We start from the raw sequence: 22,905 nt of genomic DNA, 5'->3' as shown, positions 1-22,905 counted from the left end.
CTCTCTCCCTCTATCTCTCTCCCCCTCTCTCTATCTATCTCTCTCTCCCCTCTCTCTCTCCCCCTCTCTCTCTCCCCTCTCTATCTCTCTCTCCCCCTCCCTCCTCTCTATCTCTCTCCCCCCTCCCCCCTCTCTATCTCTCTCTCTCTCCCCTCTCTATCTATCTCTCTCTGTCTCACTCCCCCTCTCGATCTCTATATCTCTCTCTCGCCCCCTGCTGGCTGTTGGTACGTTGTGTGTAGTGTCATGGCCGCCCCTTCCTTCGTGTCGTGAGTACCCCTCCTCTGCTGTTCTGTTTGGTGTTTCCACTTTCCCCATTTTTCGTTTCCCATGTGTTCGTTTTCTGCTTGTGGACTTTTCCCGTGTTTTTTTTTTTCCTTCCTGTGTAAAAAAAAAGGAGAGCCCACGGTCTCGTGTGGAGAAAATCGTAGGCCTAAGGCCTGTCATGGCCGCCGGGGGAGGTTTTTCTCGTTCAGTGCGACCGTGTTCTTTGGTAATTCTCAACTTTAATCGTTGATTTCTTAGTGTTTGTGAAAACGCCTTATTTTCTCCCGATAAAGTTTACTGACTTGTTTTCTTGAGTTAATATGGCGGGTGAACGTTTCCGTGTCGAGATGTTCGAGTCACTAACTCGTAAAAACGCTGTTTTTTTGCTTCCCTCCCAGTGAGGTGGAACTTAACGATGTGCTTTCCGCCATCGGTAACATCGTTGGATTACATAATATTCGTGCTGCTTGTCGCATGAATAAGAAGTTTGTGGTGTTTGTGTGGGAGGAACACGTGGTCGCCACGGTGGTTGAGCATGGCCTGTTCATCGAACCGAACACTTACCTCTCTGTGTTCGCTTTACAGGCCCCAACAGTTAAAGTTAACATTAATAATAATCCACCATTTATAAGGAATCAGGACTTGTGTAACCAGTTAAACAAGTTCGGTAAGGTTGTGTCGAGGATCTCGATGGTGCCGATGCGTCATGTTAGCGATAGATTTAAACACGTCATGTCCTTTAAAAGAGTGGTTTATATGATACTACCTGAAAATGGAAAAACACTGAATGTTGTACTCGGTGTAAAAATCTACGGGTTTGAATGTAAAATGTTTGTCTCCTCAGAGGTTATAACTTGTTTTGGGTGTGGAGCTTACGGGCACGTGAAGAGTGTTTGTCCCAATGCGGTTACACCGCAGGAAAGTGAAGGTTCGGGAGGAACGATTCTTCCTCACCACAAACTAATGGGGAGAAGGTGAATCGGGATCCCGAGCCCCGCTACCGGCTGAGGTGTTCGACGAATTGGACTCGTCCACCTCGACCGGCGTTGGAGAGAGGGTGTGTAATCGTGACGTAATTAATCCACCCCCACCAAACGGGGAAGTGAAAGTGGTTGCTTCCTCTCCTTTACCATCCACTGTACAGTACAGTGTGGACGATATGGAGGTATCTGTTACGGATACCAGGAAAAAAGGCCAAAAACGGTCAAATGTTGATGCCTTAGATGCTAAGGAGCAGAATAAGGTCCAGATCGTGTCAGGCTCGGTGGACCTCCAAGGGACGTCTGACATTGGAAACCCCTTGGTGGTCATGGAGTTGTGTGCGGATGTGGAAACTTCGCTTGCTCCACTGGCCGACTCCGAGCGGGACACAGAGAACAGTGAGGTATCTCAGGATGTTTTAAGTGTTTGTCCTGTTAGTCAAACTTGTTCAGACGAGTTAACGGCAATGTCTGAGAGTGATGGAGAAATAGATAAAGGGGAAAATCCCTGTGAGTTAAATGGCAACCCCTCCCTCACAGATGATGATGTAAGGGTTGTAGAGGGGAAGGACATGGACACAGCAAATTCGCAGGGGTCCGTAAACAGAGCAGAACTTTCTGTTGAGCCAAAAGTAAGTGTTCCACAAGTAATAGGAGAGGCCATAGACATAGATGAAGCACTTCATTCAGATGAAACCTCTTCTACCCCACATTTCAGTGTTTTAAGCTCTCAAGAGGATGAGGGGGGGGGGAGAATGACACAACCTTTGTGTCTCAAGAAAATGTGTATAAATTCCTGGATGAGACATTCAGGAAAAGATGTAAAAATCAAAAATTACTTCCCGAATTTACACGATTTCATTAAAACTGCAAGGAGTATGATTCGTGATCCTTATCAGGTTAACATGTCAGATCCTCAATTCCAAAGGTTAAGGAAATGTGTTACTCGGGCTGGTAAAGAGCTTCAAGAATAACTAACAGAATGGAGATAAAAGTAGCATCCCTGAACATCAATGGAGGCCGCAGTTGTGTGCATCGCCTCCAGGTATTTCAGCCCTTCCAAAATGAAAAAAAATGATGTGCTAATGCTATAGGAGACGCATGCAAATCAGTCTTCTGAGGATGAGTGGTGTAAAATCTTTGAAGGTTGTCTTTTTTTTTTTTCTCGAGTGCATTTGTTGAGGCCAAGGCTGGTGTGGCAATTGTGTTGCATCCTCGACTCCAGCTTTCGGAGATAACTTGTAAGGAAATTTGCAAAGGTTACTGACTGTCTGTGCAATTTGTCAGTCGTAACCTAAAGATTTGCATGACAAATGTTTACTGTCCTAGTGCTAACTCTGAAAAAGGTGCTTTTCTGTACAAGTTGGCAGAGTCTGTGAGCACCATTGACTTAACCATGTTGTTGTGTCTGGGGGGTGACTACAACTGCACCCTCAACCCACAACTTGATCGGAACACTTGTGAGCCTCATCCACCCAGTGCAAGGCCTTTGGCACAGCTCGTCAAAAAGTTTAAACTGGTGGATGTGTGGCGGGTACAAAACCGTAACATCCGTCAGTATACATGGGTCTGTGCATCAAGAAATGTTTTGACGATGGCTTGCCTTGACAGATTTTATGTTGATCATGAAATGGTAAACATTGTTAAGAACTCTTGTATAAGACCATCTGGTTTTTCCGATCATCACATGATTGTTATGGTGTGTGGCTTTCCTCATCATGTCTGTGGAAGTGCATATTGGACTTTTAATTTGAAACTTTTACAAAGTGCACTTTTCATAGAAGCTTTTAAAATGGTTTGGGAAAAATGCGAGTCACAAAAGGGTTCATATTTGAATTGAAGACAATGGTGGGACTGCACAAAGTACCAAATCAAATGTTTTTGCCAACAATACTGCTCTTACAGCACATAGAACGCTTTTGGTGTGATATCTGCTTTCAAAAACGATATACTTATCTGTGAGCAGAAAGCTGGATTGTCTAGCATGAATGTCCAGCAGTTGTCGAAGAAAAGGACCCTTCTGGCTGAAATGGTGAAAGAGCGGGCGGCCCGTGCTTTCGTCCGACTGCGGAACGAAAAAATTCAACTTGACACACCAAACAAAGGGTTCTTCAATTTGGAAAAAAACGGTCAAGACCTCTCAACAAATCCATGCTTTGCGCTCTTCGGGTGGTGATGTGTTGACCTCCCAGAGTGATATCAAGCATGAACTGCAAAACTATTTTTCTAAACTCTTCGCAAAAAGAGCTGTGAATGAGGAGAACAGGAATGCGATGCTTGAACAGCTCCCTTCTCTGTCTGAAGACCAACAACAATTGCTTGAGCCTGGATTTTCTATTGGAGAACTTACTGCTGCGCTCAAGGATAGCAAGGATGGGAAAGCCCCTGGACTAGACTGCTTTCTGGCTGAATTTTCTAAGGCTTTCTGGGACATTCTAGGCCCTACTCTTCTTGAGATCTTTCAGGAGAATGTTGAACAAGGTGAATTGCCACTGAGCTGCCGGAGGGCAGTTTTGTGTCTCCTTCCGAAGAAAGGAAACCTGCATGAGACCGCAAATTGGCGGCCTGTGTCACTCCTCAACACGGACTATAAAATATTGTCAAAAGTACTTGCAACACGTCTAAAGGAAGTCATCTCTTTCTTGATTGGCACTGATCAATCATTCTGTGTTCCAGAGCGTTCCATATATGATAATATTTTTTTGGTGAGAGACTTGATCAGTCTCGGTCGAACTCCATCTCCTGATTTTGGTTTATTATTCCCGCGCTTTCGAAGAAAAGCGGGAATATTGTGATTGTGTCTGTCCGACCGTCCGTCTGCACGTCCGTCTGTCTTACCCTGTAACTCCTCCACCGTTTGAAGTAGGAACTTGAAACTTTGGGACATAGTAGATATATTTATGGGGAAGTGCACAACACTTTCGGATTTTTTGATACGACTCCTAGGGGCCGGGCCAGAGGGGTTGTGGTCATGGGGGTCGATTAAAAAAAAAAATTGTCATAGCTTTTTAAATCAAAAATATTCATGAGTTATACATTTAACAACATATTTTATTAAACACATGATGATCAGAGGGGGGTAGGGGGTGCTTTGCAGATATGGGGTCAAAATAGCTCCTCCTCCACCGTTTGATATCGGAACTTGAAACTTTGGGACATTGTAGATATATGTATGGGGAAGTCCACAATACTGTCGGATTTTTGATATGACCCCTAGGGGCCGGGCCAGAGGGGGTGGGGTCATGGTGGCTGATTAAAAAAAAAATTATATATATATATATATATATATATATAGTGTTTTAGAATTTTAATTTTTATGTGTATTTACCATTGTACATGGTAAATTCTTTTATAAAGAACTTACTTCTGTGGCCCCCATGAGTGACAAAGTCACAGGTTTTACTGTATTTATCTAATTGATTATGAATAATTAATATTATGCACAGTTCATTCCAATGATTAAATTGATGCACAGTTCTATATTGCTGGACAGTGTTAAATTAATGTTTCATGAAATGTTGACATGCTTGCAATGACTTCTGATTTAGTAAGCATAGTAAGTCTTTGGTCATAAAGCACATCAAATAGAAAAGAATAGTCAATCCATTTTGCAAGATAAAATTTCACCTCGTGTTAATGGGACAAAGCAATGTGTGCGGGAATATGCGATGGTGTGCCATCGACAACATAGTTCTAGTTGCTTTTAGATCAAGAAAAAGCTTTTGACAGTGTTAACCATTCTTTTTTCTTTGATGTATTCAGGAGAACAGGGTTTGGGGAAAAATTTATTGCTTATGTTAAGTTATTCTACAAAAATGCATCTTGTCTGCTGAAGGTTGATCATAGTCTTTGTTACCCTTTCCCCTTTCAGCGAGGGATCCGTCAGGGCTGTGCGCTATCAGGCATGCTCTCCAATCTAGACGTTGAACCTTTATTAGTTTTACTTCGGAACTCAGTGTTAGGAGTCTCTCTTTCACAAAACTCCAAAGTCGTTGTTTCAGCTTATGCAGATATTTGTGTTTCAAACGATGATGATATGATGATGATGATGATGATATTTGTGTTTGATGATTATTTCAAATGATTATATTTGTGTTTGATTTCAAATGATGATATTTGTGTTTGATATTGCAAATCAAAAAGATGTTTCTGAGGTCTCTCGTTGCCTTACCCAGTTTGAGCTTGCTTCTACTGCAAGAGTAAATTAGAAAAAAAGTGTACCTTTTTGGGTGGGCCCCAGATCGCCTTCCTTGTCCCTGCCTGTTTTACCAGGACGAATACAGTGGAATAGTGAGGGGTTTAAATATTTAGGCTTATTTCTCGGAATTGAAGCATATGAACAAAAAAAATTGGGAGAACTTCCTGGAAAAAATTAAATTGAAACTGGCAAGGTGGAACATATTGTACCGACTTCTCTCGCTTAAGACACTGGTGTCAATCATAAATAACCTGGTGGTTCATTTTATTTGGCATAAAGTTATCCCACTTAAACCTCCGAGATACTTGGTCACAGGCATTTAAAGGGTTCTGACTGATTTTTTTTTCCTGGGGTTGCCACCATTGGCTGGGCCCAGACGTCGTCTGCAGACACCGAAATGCGTGTGGTCAAAATCTGATGCATATCCCAAGTCGGATAATGGCATTCCGAATTTCCACGATAAAGCGCCGACTGTACAGTGAGTGTGTTCATTGGCGACCTCTCACAAACGCCTGTTTGCAGAAAGTCGAAGGTCTGAATATGACAGTGAAGTTTTCCTCATCGACCTGCAACATGTTGACATGTCTCAGCTCCCCAGTTTTCATCAGAGCCTTTTGAATGCTTGGCAAGTCCTCGGAGTGCAACGTTTAGAGGTATCATGCGATGCCCAAAAGTTTGTACAGGAGCCATTAGTTCAGAATCCTTTATTCTCTAGAATGTCAACCTCCAGGTCGTTTATGCATTGTTTCACCAGTGTTAGAATAAACAGAGTGCGAGACCTGTTGCAGCCATCCTTGAATGCCTGGCTACCTGTAAGCCCGCTTTCATTAAAAACTGGTGTTCGTTCTGCTCGTATTGTGGAAAATGTCTTGAACGCAGTAATTCAAACCTTTCATTGACTAAACATCGTGTGGACTGGGGTGGATGAAGTGGTAGACTCACGTCTCTATTTCCCTGAACTTAAATTTTCCTCAAAAAACAAGAGGGTGTGTTCTCCTCAAACTTGGAGGAAATTGGTGTGTTTCACATCATGGGGAAAACGGCTATCTTCAACATATGTCTGGAAGCATGTATACCTGGTTTTACAAAACTGATGAAAAATCGGTGGAATGAGACCTTACCTGCTGGAGCTTTTTCACTCCAGTGTGGAACAAAATGTATAGTTCTCCAACTCTTGGGAAAACTGGAGACCTGAATTGGAGACGAGCACATCAAGCTCTGGTCACACAGACATTACTCCATAAGTTTAATTCTTCTGTTCGAATTTTTTGTCCTTTTTGTGATTTAATTGAAAATGTTGCCCACGTTTTTATTGAATGAAAGAGATTGGTACCCCTCTTTCTCTTCCTTCAACAGATTTTCGATAAATTTAATTTTGTTTTTCCCTTTCCAGTCTTTATTTATGGAATCGGGGGGGGGGGGGGGAGGGAATTATAAAAGTAAACCAGTCGTCTCGTTTTTGTCTTTTCTGTTGGGCATTGCTAAACTGGCAATTTACAAAACCAGGAAAGCAAAATTGAAGGGGAAAAATGCAAATGTGCTGTTGTGCTTTAAAGGTATGGTTTCGGCACGAGTAAAAATGGGGCAGGCTTATCTTTTGAGCCTGGGTATTGTGGGTGATCAGTGGTACACTGATGAGTTTTTGAGTTTATTTTCGTGAGGAATCTGTTTGTAAAAGTGTAACGTCCTTGCACTTACTTTTTGCATATTTGCATATATATATATATATATATATATGTATATATATTGTTGCGGATTTCGCGCCCGCCGGCGTGCTGACGGCCACGTAACTCGAATCGCGGCACGTCGCCCACCGGACGGACAATCCAGTCGTGACCCTCTCGGACTAACGCCGGGAACCAGTCACGGGTGGACCTTTCGGTCTCACCGCGATCGAGCCAATCAGCCCCCGCGTGGGATAGGGTTGCTCGCCAAATTCGACCTACCTAAGTACCCACGCGGAGGGTAGACCGGGCGATCGCACCTCGCCGCAGGTCGACTTCGGACACGGGCCACTTAAGCGACCCGTTCCGTACTATCAGAATAACCGAGCGGTGTTATCGTCGACCTCGACGGTTCGATTAATTATCGGGCGTATTCAGCCCACTACCAACCCTTTACGTGAAGCAAGATGAGGATTCAATGGGAGAAATGACGAAGCGAAGCGGGAAACAGTTCAACACAAAGCACATTTATTCGCGGCACACGGGAAGCACACATATACAATTCCACCAAAAGCACACAGAAAAAACACAATTCCATTTACACAAAAAGCAAATATAAAAGCGAAAACACAATGCAGAGCTAATACCGACTACCGAGCACACGGCAACACTTATACAATTCTACTTCATAGACGGCGCCGACAACACATACCCAAAACCAAGGAAAAGAAATACCCTCAAGGATGAGGCGGGCCTGAGGCCGAGACCGGGTCGCGCCTACCCGTCTGGTGATGAGACGCGGAGCGGCGATGGCGCCCCAACTCTGCGGACCTCGCGGACAGTGTCTGGCAGGGGGTGGGAAAGGGGCCCCCTTGGTCGCACTATCTCAGCGCGGGGGGAAACAGGAGGGGGTTGCTGATGCTCGGGGTATAGAGGATCTTTATTATGTGCGACGAGCATCTCCACCTCGGCCAGGTCGCGCTGTCGGCCTCCCTCGGGTGCAGCTCCCTGCACGACGCGAGCACCCCCTCGTCTGGTGTCGCCGCCTTTCCACAGCTCGTCCCCTCCGTTCCGACTCCAACGCACACGACGAGCAGCTCCACCGCCCGCGAAGTCTTGACCCTCTGCTTCCGACTCTCCTACTCTCCGCCTCTGGACTCTCCGACTCTCCTCTTCTTGACTCTCCCCTCTGGACTCTCCGACTCCTCTTCTGACTCTGCTCTTCTCCTCTGACTGACGAACACGGTCCTTTTATCCCCCCGTAGCTTCGCCTTTGACCCCCTCCCTTTGACCTTTCACCTCGCTCCCCATTGGCCCGAGAAAAAGTGGGCGTGAAGGCTTTTTGATCCACAAATTTGCATATATCGATCGTCCTGGAGGCGGGGCCAAATCGCCCCTCGCTCACCGATCGGACGGCAAAAAGTGGGCGTGTGTCGTTTTTGATCCGTTTTTGAAGCACAAAATCCGTGATTTTGTACATGCTGTTCGACGCGCGCCCTGCACGAGTCCAACACCGGTACCCACAGCGGGGCAAGAACGGTGGCGATGCTACGGTTGCGAGGTGTGGCGTGAAGGTCGTGGCGGTTGTGGTGAAGCGGCGTTGTGGTTGGTGGTTGATGTTGTGGTTGTGGTGGTAATCATGGCGGTTGGTCCAAAATAAAGATAGTAAAAGAAAAACGGCTATCCTGAAGAGTCGCAGCACGCATAAATGACATGTATTCCCACTAGACAACGGGTTTGGGCCTAACTACACATATACTTGCCGAGATACCTCACCTAAGGGACCTGAATGGTGGTTTGCGAATTTGGTAACCACAACACTACCCCCTCCCCTTTTTACAGACTCGTCCCGAGTCGTCAAATTTTCGTGTGCCATCATGTGTAGTTTTCCCCTAGTACATTTTACCTACGGATCCCTGAGTGCGACATTCATGGTATTCGTGTCCCCAAAGTAAATAACCTGAGGGCTGCGTAACTATCTAAACAAACTCACTCACACGGACGACTTAAATAAAATTGCCGGCGCTAGACAGACATGCCGGGGGCGCACTCATATTTACAGTACATCTTAACCTTAACTTACAAATTTTACACTAAACCATGGCCCAGGATCACTGAACTCTGCAAAAGAAAAGCAGTTAACAGGGAGCCAGGCTGCCCGCATGCAGTCTCTGGCTCAAACAATGCAGGTGACAGGGAACGTGGCTGGCTGCTCACACGCAGTCCAAGGCCTTCCCTTTTTGAACTGAACGCAGTGAACCACAACGGTGCATGGGCTGCACAAACGCAGTCTCCGTGCCAGCTCAAGTGGCACACGCAATGAGCACAACGAATGGATGGGTGAACACAAACACGGTGCACGGGCCGCCACTGCAGGCCCGTGTTGTAGCTGCCAACAGGGCAGTTCTCGCAGCTTGCAAACTGTTGCCTTGATCCTGGCGCACATGGAAATGAACAGGGGGGGGCAAAGCAAAAATTGAACGGGGCTGGTGAACCTGGGCAGTGGGCATGGCATGGCAAAGGTGAGCAGGCAAACACAGCCCGCAGAAGAAGGCCGCTGCAGGCAAACACAGCCGGCAGATGAACTGGCCGGCACGGGCCTTGAAGAAAAACAGCCAGCAGATGAACTGGCCGGCACAGGCCTTGCAGCACAGCAGCTGCAGACGATCCAGCCGGCACAGGCCTTGCAGCACAGCAGCTGCAGATGAACTTGGCCGGCCTCCGCCTTGAAGCAAAACATGGCCAGCCGATGAAGTTGGCCAGCCTTTGCCGTTCAATGGAGGTTGGTGGAGGGAGTGCGGTGGTGCTGGCCACTTGGAAGGCGGGCTCGGACCTACCTACCTGTCTCCCTCCCAACTATCGCCTTTGCCTGTCACTGTACATACCCACTCCCTTAATTTGTCAAACCCCAATTTAGCCCCAACTTATTTTTTTGTTGTTTTTATTCTTACTTCCCCACTATAAATCGTCCCCTAACCCCCTTTATCGTCCTTGTTCGGCTAACCTATCCTGTCACCTAGCCTACTCCCAACCCCTACGTTCCCTTCCCGGAGGGGAACAAGGGAGAGCTAACGTCCTGTGTCGAGGCCCAACGAAGCCTCAGAATGGCCTCCCCAGAGTTCAGCGATCTAACCCAAAGTGGGTCCAGCGGCCCACAACGAGAGCGAGGGGATGGATGGTGCGGAGGGGTACATCTCCTAATCTACCCTAACCATTGAACTGTTAAACTACCCCGGGGCTTTCAACAAGCGCCTCTCGCTTAAACTATTGGTTCTAACAACCCAGATTCCCGTCGCCTGTGTTGGTGTCCTTACAATTTCGGGCCTCGCCCCCCAATTTTCTCTCCGTGCCCTCACACGGTCTCCTGGCTGGGACACGTGGCTCCCTTTGGCAGGCACGACCCTCTGCCGATTCTCCCGCTATGGCACCCCCGGGCACTACACTGCCTCCGAGCCTACCAGCTCCCTAACACCGGGGAGTGCCCCCCATGGCACCTCCCCTGAAACGCACACGTGGCAGGCCGGCCTCCCGGGCCCCTTTCCCAGGGTAACCCGTGCCCACAACACTGCCCACGCGGCTAATGGCGCCCCGGGCCCCCGCACCAAGCAGGCGCACCCGTGCCCACTACTCTATCCCGGCCCCCCATGGGCCCATGGCCTACCGCGGCCGACTAGCCTGGTGCCCGGGGTACCCACTCAGCGATACTCACCTTTCGCAGCCACGCTCCCAAGCCCGTCAACAGGGCTCCTGCACCCCTCCAAATGGGTTTCGAGCCTACATTCCCACCAACAGCAAAACGACCTCCATTTTTCAATTTGACTAACCCAGCTAACTCACTCTACACTGACCCCGGGGGTCCCTTGGGCGGGAGTCACTCCTCCCCCCAATCACTCATCGCACCATGCATTCCCCATTCGCTCCATACACACAGACCCGCTGGCCTCACTCACTCATGTCTCCACCTCACAACTCACCAACTCTTCAACACCCACACCACTGAACTCTGCCATCCTTCTAACAACTTCCCCTAACTAACTCGTGCTCCCACGTCGTCCCTTAAACTACAGCACGTTCCATTTAACACTACGTAGCTAAACTACGTCCCCTCTACACATTCATAAGTCTGTCACTGTCTCCAAATAATCCCAAAAATTCATTTTATTTCCCAACCTAAAGCTCACTAAATCCCTCTACCTAATCCATTCCACGGACTCCATGAGGACTTACCCCTGCCCCATGAAGTCGGTCTAACTAAGCTAACCCTTCCCCCTAACTAGTTTCCATCCTGTGCCCAGGTAAGGGGGTCTTTCACCCCTTGCCCAGGAATCCTGTGCACCCGAAAGTGAGGCTTGCTTTTTCCTTTTTTTTTTTTTCCATGCGCACCACCTGCGCGGCAACTCAGAGCTCGCGCCCTTTACACCTGCCCGTGACGTCATGCAGCTGCACGTGTTCCTCGTCCCTCCTTGGACGGTGCCATCCGGCAGAGATACCCCTCCTGCCGGATTCCAACCCCACGTGCAGCCATGACGTCACCGTGCGCAGAAAAAAAAAACAAGCCCCACGTCTCGAGGGGTTCCCCACGCGAACACATGTGCTTTGCCCGTTGGAGCTTAACACACACGATCGCGTGGAGAACCCGTCCGGTCCAAATCCATTTACCTGCCTAAACTTTGTCCGTCCGCGGGATCGGCAAATCCACCGCGTGCGTTTCCGGACCGGGACTTCACTCTCGCAAGCGAGCACGTGGCGGTCTCGTGCGTTGCACAGCACGAACCGCGTGCTCACTGCTGGGTGAACCCGGCACGGTCCATGAAATAGCTACAGCCGCTACTCGGCTTTCTCTCCTCTGTCGCCGTCTCCGTCTCCATTCCACACACGCGTACCTGCGTGTCACGACGCACACAGTCCACTCCATCACATTCACACCGGGAGACGCGGCTGCGTGCTCCCGCATGCCAACCGACATCTCCCTCACATACCGCTCTCTCACACACACGGTCTCCCTTGCACACAGCGACCTTGCACACGGCCGTTCACTCACGCACGGTGCCTCACCACTCACACAAACCATACTACTTACACACGCGGGGGCACTCACCCGCGGTGCCTCATCCACACTCCGTGCCTCACTCGCACACGCGGGGGAACTCACGCGCGGTGCCTCACTCATACACACGGCGACACTCACACGCGGTCTCTTCCACACACGGTGCCTCACCCACACACGCGGGGGCACTAACCCGCGGTGCCTCACTCACACTCCGTGCCTCATCCACACACGGCGTGCTGGGAAGCACGTACTCCGGCACCATCGCCACCACACCACTCGCACACGGGGTCGCTTCCACACACGGGGACGCACTCACACCTTGCACCACACACACAGGGACAACCACACTGGGGATTTGTGTCCCCGCAAGGGTGTCCGGGGCCTCTATACCCCCCAAGCTCTCCAAGCACCTGTCCACAGCACCCGTCCTCTCAACCTCGCAAAGCACGACTGAACTCACCTGGTCGTGACTCGCCTCAAGGGGGCATACTCCCTCCCCTCGTTCCTGGAGGAGGCCATCCAGGTGCTCGCACTGGGTCTCAACCCAGTCCGCCAGCTCACCCCCATTGTCCTCCACTACCTCTGTGTGTGTGTGTGCGTCACTTACCCCGTCTTCCTCGTGTAGTCTTTCCTCTATTTTTTCTATCTCCCGTGTCTCTGCCAACTCTTCACCCTTTACCTCCCTTGTCTCCACTATTATTTCCTTTGTCACGGCCTTCATGCCCGCCTGCAGGCATCGGCCCATGTTCTGCGTCTCACCCCGGAACTTTTTCATTTCTTCCTTCATGTTTGCTTCCATTCCGTTTATTTGCTTGTTCATTTCGTTTTTCATTTCATTTGTATTTGTATCCATCTTTTCGTTCATGCCTTTCATTTCGTTTGTATTTGTATCCATCTTTTCGTTTATTTGTTGTGCATTCGCATCCATCTTTTCGTTCATTTGTTGTGTATTCGCATCCATCCTCGTCATTGCCGCCAGCATGGCGCATAGCTGGGCTATGTCGGGTGCGCTTGAGTGAGCCGTTTCGGCAGGGGTTGGGGAAGGGTCTTGGTGGAGAGGGGGGGGGGAGGTGTCATACACCGCGGCCGCTGCCGCACCCACCTCGGGCCCTGGGTTCAGTTGGGCGAGTCCGTGTTCCTGCACAATCAACATTTCCTGCACGGGGATTCCATCCTGGACCATGGACTCTACATTATTACACATATACATTTCTAATACCCCCGGCTCCCGCTCGCCTTGAGACGCCATCTTGCTTCTCGTGAAGGGCTAATTTAGCTCGCTCGTAATTTGGAGGGAATCGGGGGTCGCTTCTCTCACCCCTGGACCGATTCCCGTGAATTTAATTGGAGACAGGAGAGCCCGTTTTCCTTTCTCCGATACCAGTGCCGCGAGGAGGGCGATGAATTTGTATCGCACGACCTGACACCAGTGTTGCGGATTTCGCGCCCGCCGGCGTGCTGACGGCCACGTAACTCGAATCGCGGCACGTCGCCCACCGGACGGACAATCCAGTCGTGACCCTCTCGGACTAACGCCGGGAACCAGTCACGGGTGGACCTTTCGGTCTCACCGCGATCGAGCCAATCAGCCCCCGCGTGGGATAGGGTTGCTCGCCAAATTCGACCTACCTAAGTACCCACGCGGAGGGTAGACCGGGCGATCGCACCTCGCCGCAGGTCGACTTCGGACACGGGCCACTTAAGCGACCCGTTCCGTACTATCAGAATAACCGAGCGGTGTTATCGTCGACCTCGACGGTTCGATTAATTATCGGGCGTATTCAGCCCACTACCAACCCTTTACTTGAAGCAAGATGAGGATTCAATGGGAGAAATGACGAAGCGAAGCGGGAAACAGTTCAACACAAAGCACATTTATTCGCGGCACATGGGAAGCACACATATACAATTCCACCAAAAGCACACAGAAAAAACACAATTCCATTTACACAAAAAGCAAATATAAAAGCGAAAACACAATGCAGAGCTAATACCGACTACCGAGCACACGGCAACACTTATACAATTCTACTTCACAGACGGCGCCGACAACACATACCCAAAACCAAGGAAAAGAAATACCCTCAAGGATGAGGCGGGCCTGAGGCCGAGACCGGGTCGCGCCTACCCGTCTGGTGATGAGACGCGGAGCGGCGATGGCGCCCCAACTCTGCGGACCTCGCGGACAGTGTCTGGCAGGGGGTGGGAAAGGGGCCCCCTTGGTCGCACTATCTCAGCGCGGGGGGAAACAGGAGGGGGTTGCTGATGCTCGGGGTATAGAGGATCTTTATTATGTGCGACGAGCGTCTCCACCTCGGCCAGGTCGCGCTGTCGGCCTCCCTCGGGTGCAGCTCCCTGCACGACGCGAGCACCCCCTCGTCTGGTGTCGCCGCCTTTCCACAGCTCGTCCCCTCCGTTCCGACTCCAACGCACACGACGAGCAGCTCCACCGCCCGCGAAGTCTTGACCCTCTGCTTCTGACTCTCCTACTCTCCGCCTCTGGACTCTTCGACTCTCCTCTTCTTGACTCTCCCCTCTGGACTCTCCGACTCCTCTTCTGACTCTGCTCTTCTCCTCTGACTGACGAACACGGTCCTTTTATCCCCCCGTAGCTTCGCCTTTGACCCCCTCCCTTTGACCTTTCACCTCGCTCCCCATTGGCGCGAGAAAAAGTGGGCGTGAAGGCTTTTTGATCCACAAATTTGCATATATCGATCGTCCTGGAGGCGGGGCCAAATCGCCCCTCGCTCACCGATTGGACGGCAAAAAGTGGGCGTGTGTCGTTTTTGATCCGTTTTTGAAGCGCAAAATCCGTGATTTTGTACACGCTGTTCGACGCGCGCCCTGCACGAGTCCAACACCGGTACCCACAGCGGGGCAAGAACGGTGGCGATGCTACGGTTGCGAGGTGTGACGTGAAGGTCGTGGCGGTTGTGGTGAAGCGGCGTTGTGGTTGGTGGTTGATGTTGTGGTTGTGGTGGTAATCATGGCGGTTGGTCCAAAATAAAGATAGTAAAAGAAAAACGGCTATCCTGAAGAGTCGCAGCACGCATAAATGACATGTATTCCCACTAGACAACGGGTTTGGGCCTAACTACACATATACTTGCCGAGATACCTCACCTAAGGGACCTGAATGGTGGTTTGCGAATTTGGTAACCACAACAATATATATATATATATACACATTATTCTGTGGTGGTTTTTGACATGAACAGACACCCTTGTTTGTATTGCTTTTGTTATTCCTGCGCTTTCGAAGAAAAGCGAGAATATTGTGATTGTGTCCGTCCGTCCGTACGTACGTCCGTATGTCCATAAGTACGTCCGTCTGTCTTACCATGTAACTCCTCCTACACCGTTTGAAATAGGAACTTGAAACTTTGGGACATAGTAGATTTATGTATGGGGAAGTGCACAACACTTTCGGATTTTTGATATGACCCTAGGGGCCGGGCCAGAGGAGTTGGGGTCATGGGGGTCGATTAAAAAAAAAAAAAAAATTGTCTTGCAGATTTTTAAATCAAACATATTCATGAGTTATACATTTCACACCATATTTTTTAAAACACATGATGATCAGAGGGTGCTTGGTGGGTTAGGGGGTGCTTAGTGGATAAGGGGTCAAAATAGCTCCTCCTACATGTTTGAGATAGGAACTTGAAACTTTGGGACATAGTAGATATATGTATGGGGAAGTGCACAACACTGTCGGATTTTTATATGACCCCGAGGGGCCAGGCCAGAAGGGGTGGGGTCATGGGGGCTGATTTTTTTTTAAGTGCATTTACAATTTTACATGGTAAATTATTTTATAAAGAACTTGCATATGTGGCCCCCATGAGTGACAAACAGTCACAGGTTTTACTGTATTTATCTAATTGATTATGAATAATTATAATTAATATTATACACAGTTCATTCCTATGATTAAATTGATGTGCAGTTCTATATTGCTGGACAGTGTTAAATTAATGTTTCATGAAATGTTGACATGCTTGCAATGACTTCTGATTTAATAAACATCGTAAGTCTTTGGTCATAAAGCACATCAAATAGAAAAGAATAGTCGATCCTTTTTGCAAGATAAAATTTCACTTAGCGTTAATGGGACAAAGCAGTGCACGCGGGAATATGCGATGGTGTGCCATCGACAACGTAGTTCTCGTCCTACACACATGTAAGGCAATCAAGACATTAGGTCAGTGGTTCCCAAACTTTTTTGTCCATGACCCAAAATTTGAAATCACTTTTGCCTCGCAACCCAAATGATACTGGTACCTTGTGTACCTATGATAAAAATTGTCAGACAAAATGCTTTTGACATGAAACTCCCCCTCAAAAACTGAGATTTTGAGGGGGGGGGGTTCAAGTTTGGGTCACGACCTTAGGTTGGGAACCCCTGCATTAGGTACAGTTACATAACCTCAAACTCCCCTGCTTCAAGGGAGATCCCTCATCCTGCAACCCTCAACTATTACCCCCATTGTAAGCCTTCATGACGGCTATTAGGTGCCTGGGCGATGCTTGGTCAGCATTGACCCGAGAGAGATCAGCTCCGTTTGTTTCCCCCATAATCGTTCTTGTGCACCTCGAACCAGCTGAATGCTCGCTCGCCTAAAGTGGTGGCAAGCGAGGTCCGACTCTTACGACAACCAGAAGTCCCAACTGAGAGGACCCGCTGCAGAAACTCGAATGGGTGGGGCTATGGAGGCGGAGCACCAATCTGCGCGCAGGCCCCGCCTAATTCCGCACAAATTCTTGAAGCCTCCAGGCTTGCCTTATAAAAGAGTGAACCCAGAAGCATTTGCTCGAGGCTCCTTTCAATGGTCGTTTGAGGCTCCTTCCAACGGTCGTTTACACAGGCTCCTTTAAACGGTCACTGGAAGCTCCTTTCAATGGTCATTTGCACCTTCTGTCTCTTTCCAATGGTCGTATGTTTGCTCTTTTTCAACAGGCGCCGGACATTTTGTTCCCTGAGGTTGTCCTGCTGGTTCTTGGCACTTTCACCCCATTGATTTTTACCTCACAAATTGTCATCACGAGCGAGGAGCCAAGGGGGTGGGCGGAGTCGAGCCGATTAATATGACCAAAACCGAACTGCACTACAGACACATCTGGTAGGATGTCACACTTTGGCAATCCCCTCACACATCTTTTCTGTTGCACCTTACTCAGTTTCCCTTTTGAAAGACACACACACACACACACACACACACACACACACACACACACACACACACACACACACACACACACACACACACACACACACACACACACACACACACACACACACACACACACACGTCACTCTTCTCCATGCACACTGGACAACTCACAGCCTTTCCTCCCACTTCTCTCCCTCAGCGTTGGATAGCGGTTGTGAATGCTGGGCCCATGTACCGTGTTAGTGGTAGGTCAGGTGCTTGTTAAGTTTGCTCTGTGTTCCTTTTCTCTTTTTTTCTGATCTCATTGCTGCACAAATTGCTTAACCCTCATCTCTACCCGAGACTTTGAAATCCTTACCCCCCCCCTCCTTTTTTCCTCCTTCTCACTTGTGTAAATAAACCTGTTCTTGTTACCTTCGCAAACTTTGTTGCGAAGGTTATGTTTTGATCGCTGTGTATTTATTTATTTATTTGTGAATATGTGTGTTTGTTTATTTGTTTGTTATTCGCATAACTCCAAAAGTATTGAACTGAATCGCAGCAAATTTGGTGGGATGATTGGTTATTATCCGAGGACCATTTGATTAGATTTTGGGAGCGATCGGGTCAAAGGTCAAGGTCATGAAAAGGTCAAAATCGTCTTTTTACCATTGCGTGGTCAATTTGTATCCAATTTGCATGCAACTAATGCCAAAATGTTCAGAATTCAATGCCCCATCTTGTGATATGTGACATGACACAATGACGTAATAAACCTTATTAGCGGTTGGGAGTCAAAGGTCAGGGGGGGTCACGACATTGCAAAATGTGCGGTTTTAGTCATAACACGGTCAATTCTTATCCGATTTGCTTGAAACCAACACCAAAATGTTGACTGTTATGTTCCCCACACTCTAATACCAATTACAAAATTAAGAGTACAAAGGTCAAGGTCGAGATCATGAAAAGGTCAAAATCGTCATTTTGCCATAGTGCGGTCGATTTTTATCCAATTTGCATGCAACCAATGCCAAAATGTTGTGAATTCAATGCCCAATCTTGTGATATACAATATGACACAATGACGTCATTACCTTTGTTAGCGGTTTGGGTCAAAGGTCAGGGGGTCAACAACCTTATCATAACGCAGTCAATTCTTATACAATTTGCATGTAAGTAGATTCAAAATGTTTAGAATTCAATTCCCTATCCTGTGATGTGTAATATTTGATTTCTTATAATGTGACCAGTTGTCATCAGATTGACTTGACACCGACACCCAAAAAGGTCAGGGAGTTCATACATAAATTGTACAATGTATTTGAATCAGTGTCAAACAGCAGGAAATTTAATGTTTTTAAGCCATCATAACACATATGAGATGGCAGATGTGGTATGGGATTAAATACCCTCACAATCAACGGTTTCTGGGGGAGGGGGGGGCAAAATGTAGCGTTGGCGAAGGTATGCGCTCTACTGAGTGCCCGTTCTAGTTGAATCTATTTCGGATCTGTCCGTGTTCGTCTTTTCCACCATTGGTCAAGCACTGTCCGCACGTAGATAGCTGGGGAGGTTGAGGTTCCTGACTGTTCGGTTTGCAAGGTCCAGCGTGTGCTAGCGGTACAGCTCAGCCACATTCAAGATCACCAGAAAAGGTAAGTCACACATTTGCCGAGGGTGCATTCCCCGCTCGGGGGGCCATGGGACCTCCAGTTAAATGGTTGTTTGACCGACCGACACTGGGACTTGTGGCCACTCGATTGGCGTTCGTATTTGTGTTGTAGATGTCGTAGTTGTGTAGCAACCCACCGTAGGATGAAGTTATTCGCTCCTGGTGGCCTCAGTTCTGGGTGAGTTCGAGAGGAACCAGGGATTTCCCCCTGGTAGTAGGCTCGAGCCCTGAGACTGCAACAATATTATGTCCTTTTGTCGAGGTTATTTTACATCGACTCCATGACAGGAACATTCAAGATAAAGTGAAGGTGTTGACATTTTCAGGTGGTGTGTTCCATTTGTGAGTTGTCCAGAAAGAATGTTGTTCACTCCAACAATTCACCAGACCGTAACAAGTGCCGTCTGCTTTTTGTCACCACAGCTCAGGAAGGACATCTGATTGCTGCCATAGTAAGGATTCAGTGCAGGGCAATGAGATTGATTCCGGGCCGAGCTGAGCTTAGCGACAAGGAACGGTTGAAGTTGACGGGACTTTATACATTAGAAATGAGACAGTTATGAGGGGATTTGATCGATAGCATTGTGCCAACATTGGGAGAAGAAGAAGAGGGAAGACGGAAAGGATCCATGCTACGAAGGAGTGAAGCGACTGGAGTGGGGAGAGAGCAGTGCATTCAAAGTAAAGTTTGGTGCCAACCCAGTTTTGAACTGGTTCACAAAATGGCACCTTTGTTACCTCTGCCACCAAAGGTGAAGAAGCTTATGTTTTCACCCCTTTCTGTCTGTTTGTTACTTACGAAATCTAAGGATTTCTAAAGTCTAATTTCTAAAGAAGAAATCTAAATCTAAAGATTTCGTAAGTATATTGATCACTTCTGGACTCTGTGTGTTTGTAGGCACGATAACTCGAACGGAAGAAGCTACCAATGTCAAATTACACCACTTGATTCAGGAGGGTGATGGCTAGTGCTGATTAGATTTTGGTCAAAATCGGTCAAAGGTCAAGGTCACAGTGAGGTCAAACATCCAAAACATTCGATTTTTGATGGTTTGGTACAGAATCATCGTAGAAACTTCTGGTTTGTGTCGCTACCTTCTCAAGAGACAGCTTTTATTAGACAAGGTCAGAGGTCAAGTTGACGATTTCGTAAGTACCAGTCTATGACTGCTTGTTTGTTTGTTTGTGTGCAGGAAATCTCAAAAAGTTGTGGATGGGTTTGTATGAAACTTGGTGGACACGTTGGGTGTATGGGAAGAAGAAAATGATTCGATTTTGGTGAATATCCGAATCCGGATCTGGATACGGTAATTGTTTAATTTTCTAAGTGATTCTTCACCATTGAGAGACAGGGCCATAAACGATATATAGCATGATATTTCAAAAACGTATTGGGCCCGATATGTTCTCGTGGATTAGGCATTATGTAGCAGAGGTATGCGCTCTACCGAGTTCCCTTCCAATTAAAAAAATTATTGGGTCGGATATGTTCTTGTGGATCAGGCATTGCGTGGCGGAGGTATGTGCCAAAAGGAGAAACGTGGTGTAAAATAAATTTGCATATTTTCGGCGAGCCAGCCAACACCCAATGCACCGCAGAACAATGCGTAGCCAAATGTGGGTGAATGGCTCCTGAACTTTGTTCAAGTCGATCATGTACAGTATTTGGTGACATTGTGAATATTGGAGAGTGCTCGTCAAGTGGCTTAAGCACTCAAGAAAGCACTCCAATGAAATGGTTGATAAGGAACGGCTGGCTTGGCCAGCGATTAGTGATCACCAATCCGTCATGTTATTAAACACCTCCCAGAGACGCCGAAATGTCAAATATGTCAGGTCAGGTATGGGAGCATGTGCCAGAACAGCGCATCGCTGCGCCCTCCGTCTGGCCATCCCCCAGGCAGATGCCAGGCCTATCCATCTCCTTGAGATGCCGGACAACCTGCTGCAACCACGGGGTACATGTTCGGCCCATTGGCCTCCTCCACTCACGAGACTCCCTCGCTAAGATAATCTGGTGAGCAGGATCGGCATCAGGAAAACGAGCCACATGTCCATACAGCCGCAACTGACACTCACGGACTATGCAGGTAACAAATCTCATCAGAGTCTCTCTCAGCAACCGCTTGTTGGACACAAAATCCGACCAATGATAGCCAAGAAATCTCCGAAGAGACCTGGTACCAAAGAAATTAAGTCTCCATTTCAGATCCTTGGTCAGAGTCCAAGTCTCGCATCCAGAGAGCAAGATTGCAAGCACCAAGGACCTGAAGACTCGGACTTTCATCCTCCCGCACAGATACTGGCAGCGCCACACCCCATGATCCAGTGAATCCATGACTCCCCCAGGCCCGACCCAGACGTCAATTGACCTCTGACTCACAGGCAATAGAGACCTGAATATCACTGTCAAGGTAAGTGAATCTCTCCACGACCTCAACATCCTCACCAAAAACAGACAGACAGGACAGCAGCATCCAAGTTGTGATTGAAAGCCTGGATCTTTGTTTTACCCAGAAACCCGTAATCCCAGCGGCTCCGACTCTCCATTCAGCACCTCGAGGGCCTCCAAAAGGATATCTAAAGTCTCCGCAAAGATGACTGCATCATCTGCGGAATCAAGGTCCGAGATCTTGACATTCCCAAACGATGCACCGCAGCTTGATCTCTCCGACATCCTCCCTAGAATCCAGTCCATACAAGCACTGAAAAATGTGGGAGCCAGTACACCCCTGACGAACTCCAGTAACAACTGGAAATAAGTCGGAGATGATACCACCACATTTCACAGCACTCTCAGTACCAGAGTAGAGTTCAGACATCAGATTGATCAGTTTTGTTGGCACCCCATGAAGACAAGAATTCTCCAGAGGGCATCCCGATTCACTGCATCGAACGCTTTACAGAGATCAATATAGGCTGCAAGCAGCCCCTGCCGAAACTCTCGTCTGCGTTCAGTGAGGACCCGCAGAGCAAGGATACGGTCAACCGTTGACCTCTTCGGTGTAAAGCCTTACTGCTCTGGACGCTGGTGCTCAAGCAGATGGTGGCGAACCCTATCAAGAATTATCTGAGCAAAGACCTTGCCCGGCACTGTGAGCAGTGTCACCCCTCGGTAGTTGTTGCAGTCTTGGCGATCACCCTTCCCTTTCCAGAAATATGTCCGAATTGGACAAATGAACACTTCTGTTTTCAGCAGTCGGAACTGCTGCTAAGTTCAACTCTGGAGTTTAAATTTTGTAATTTGGCTTGGTTTAAGAGATTCTTGAGGTTATGGCATGTGCCGAAATGAAATACAGCCATGGACGCTGATGTCTCCAGTCATTTATAAGCATTGCAATGTATCCAGCGATTCGTAGGAATGATGGATGATCAAGCATTCTATGGTATGAGTGAGGAAGATGAAAGAATAAAACTTCATTGTTAACAAACCATTGGGGCTTGTTCCAACTCAAGGCATTGTTCAGCAGGCCAAACAAAATGGTGAATTAAGACCCCAGGATGAAGAGCGAGGTTACCAGGATGCACTTTATGACGCCAGCGAGGCATTGCGATGTGGCCGAGGATGCGATTGATAAAGTATATAATTAAATATGGCCTTTAATTACCTTCAAAAGGGGTGTTTTAATTAACCCAAACACCCATTTTTCACTCATGAACTCTCTTGGAGTTCCCTTCTTATGCAGGCAAAGTTTCAGGTTGATAGGTTTCATGGTTTTGGAGTTATGGAGGACACACACGCACGCACACACACACGCTGACTGACACACTGCCATTTATTAATATATATAGATACAGTGTATTGAGAAAATATTCACACCCCTCGACTTTTGTCACATTTTGTTGCCTTACAGCCCAAATTTAAAATGGATTCAATATATATATATATATATATATATATATATATATATATATATATATATA

General features: G+C 47.8%; 1 long non-coding RNA gene across 4 annotated transcripts in view; it reads left to right on the top strand.

Moving 5' to 3' along the window:
• Positions 1 to 231: 231 nt before the first annotated feature.
• The window catches only part of LOC147032846 (uncharacterized), a 49,943-nt gene continuing 27,269 nt past the window's right edge, over positions 232 to 22,905 (top strand). For all 4 annotated transcript variants that reach the window (XR_015055376.1, XR_015055377.1, XR_015055378.1 and 1 more), the window contains exons 1-3: positions 232 to 269; positions 398 to 493; positions 17,117 to 17,279. This is a non-coding gene — a long non-coding RNA (uncharacterized LOC147032846). The remainder of the gene's footprint in view (positions 270 to 397; positions 494 to 17,116; positions 17,280 to 22,905) is intronic.

This window comes from Eptatretus burgeri, chromosome 2, assembly GCF_056783735.1.
Source record: "Eptatretus burgeri isolate ZD-2024b chromosome 2, Ebu_testis_v1, whole genome shotgun sequence".
In the NCBI taxonomy this organism is placed as follows: domain Eukaryota; kingdom Metazoa; phylum Chordata; class Myxini; order Myxiniformes; family Myxinidae; genus Eptatretus; species Eptatretus burgeri.
This window is presented reverse-complemented; position numbering and strand designations above follow the sequence as displayed.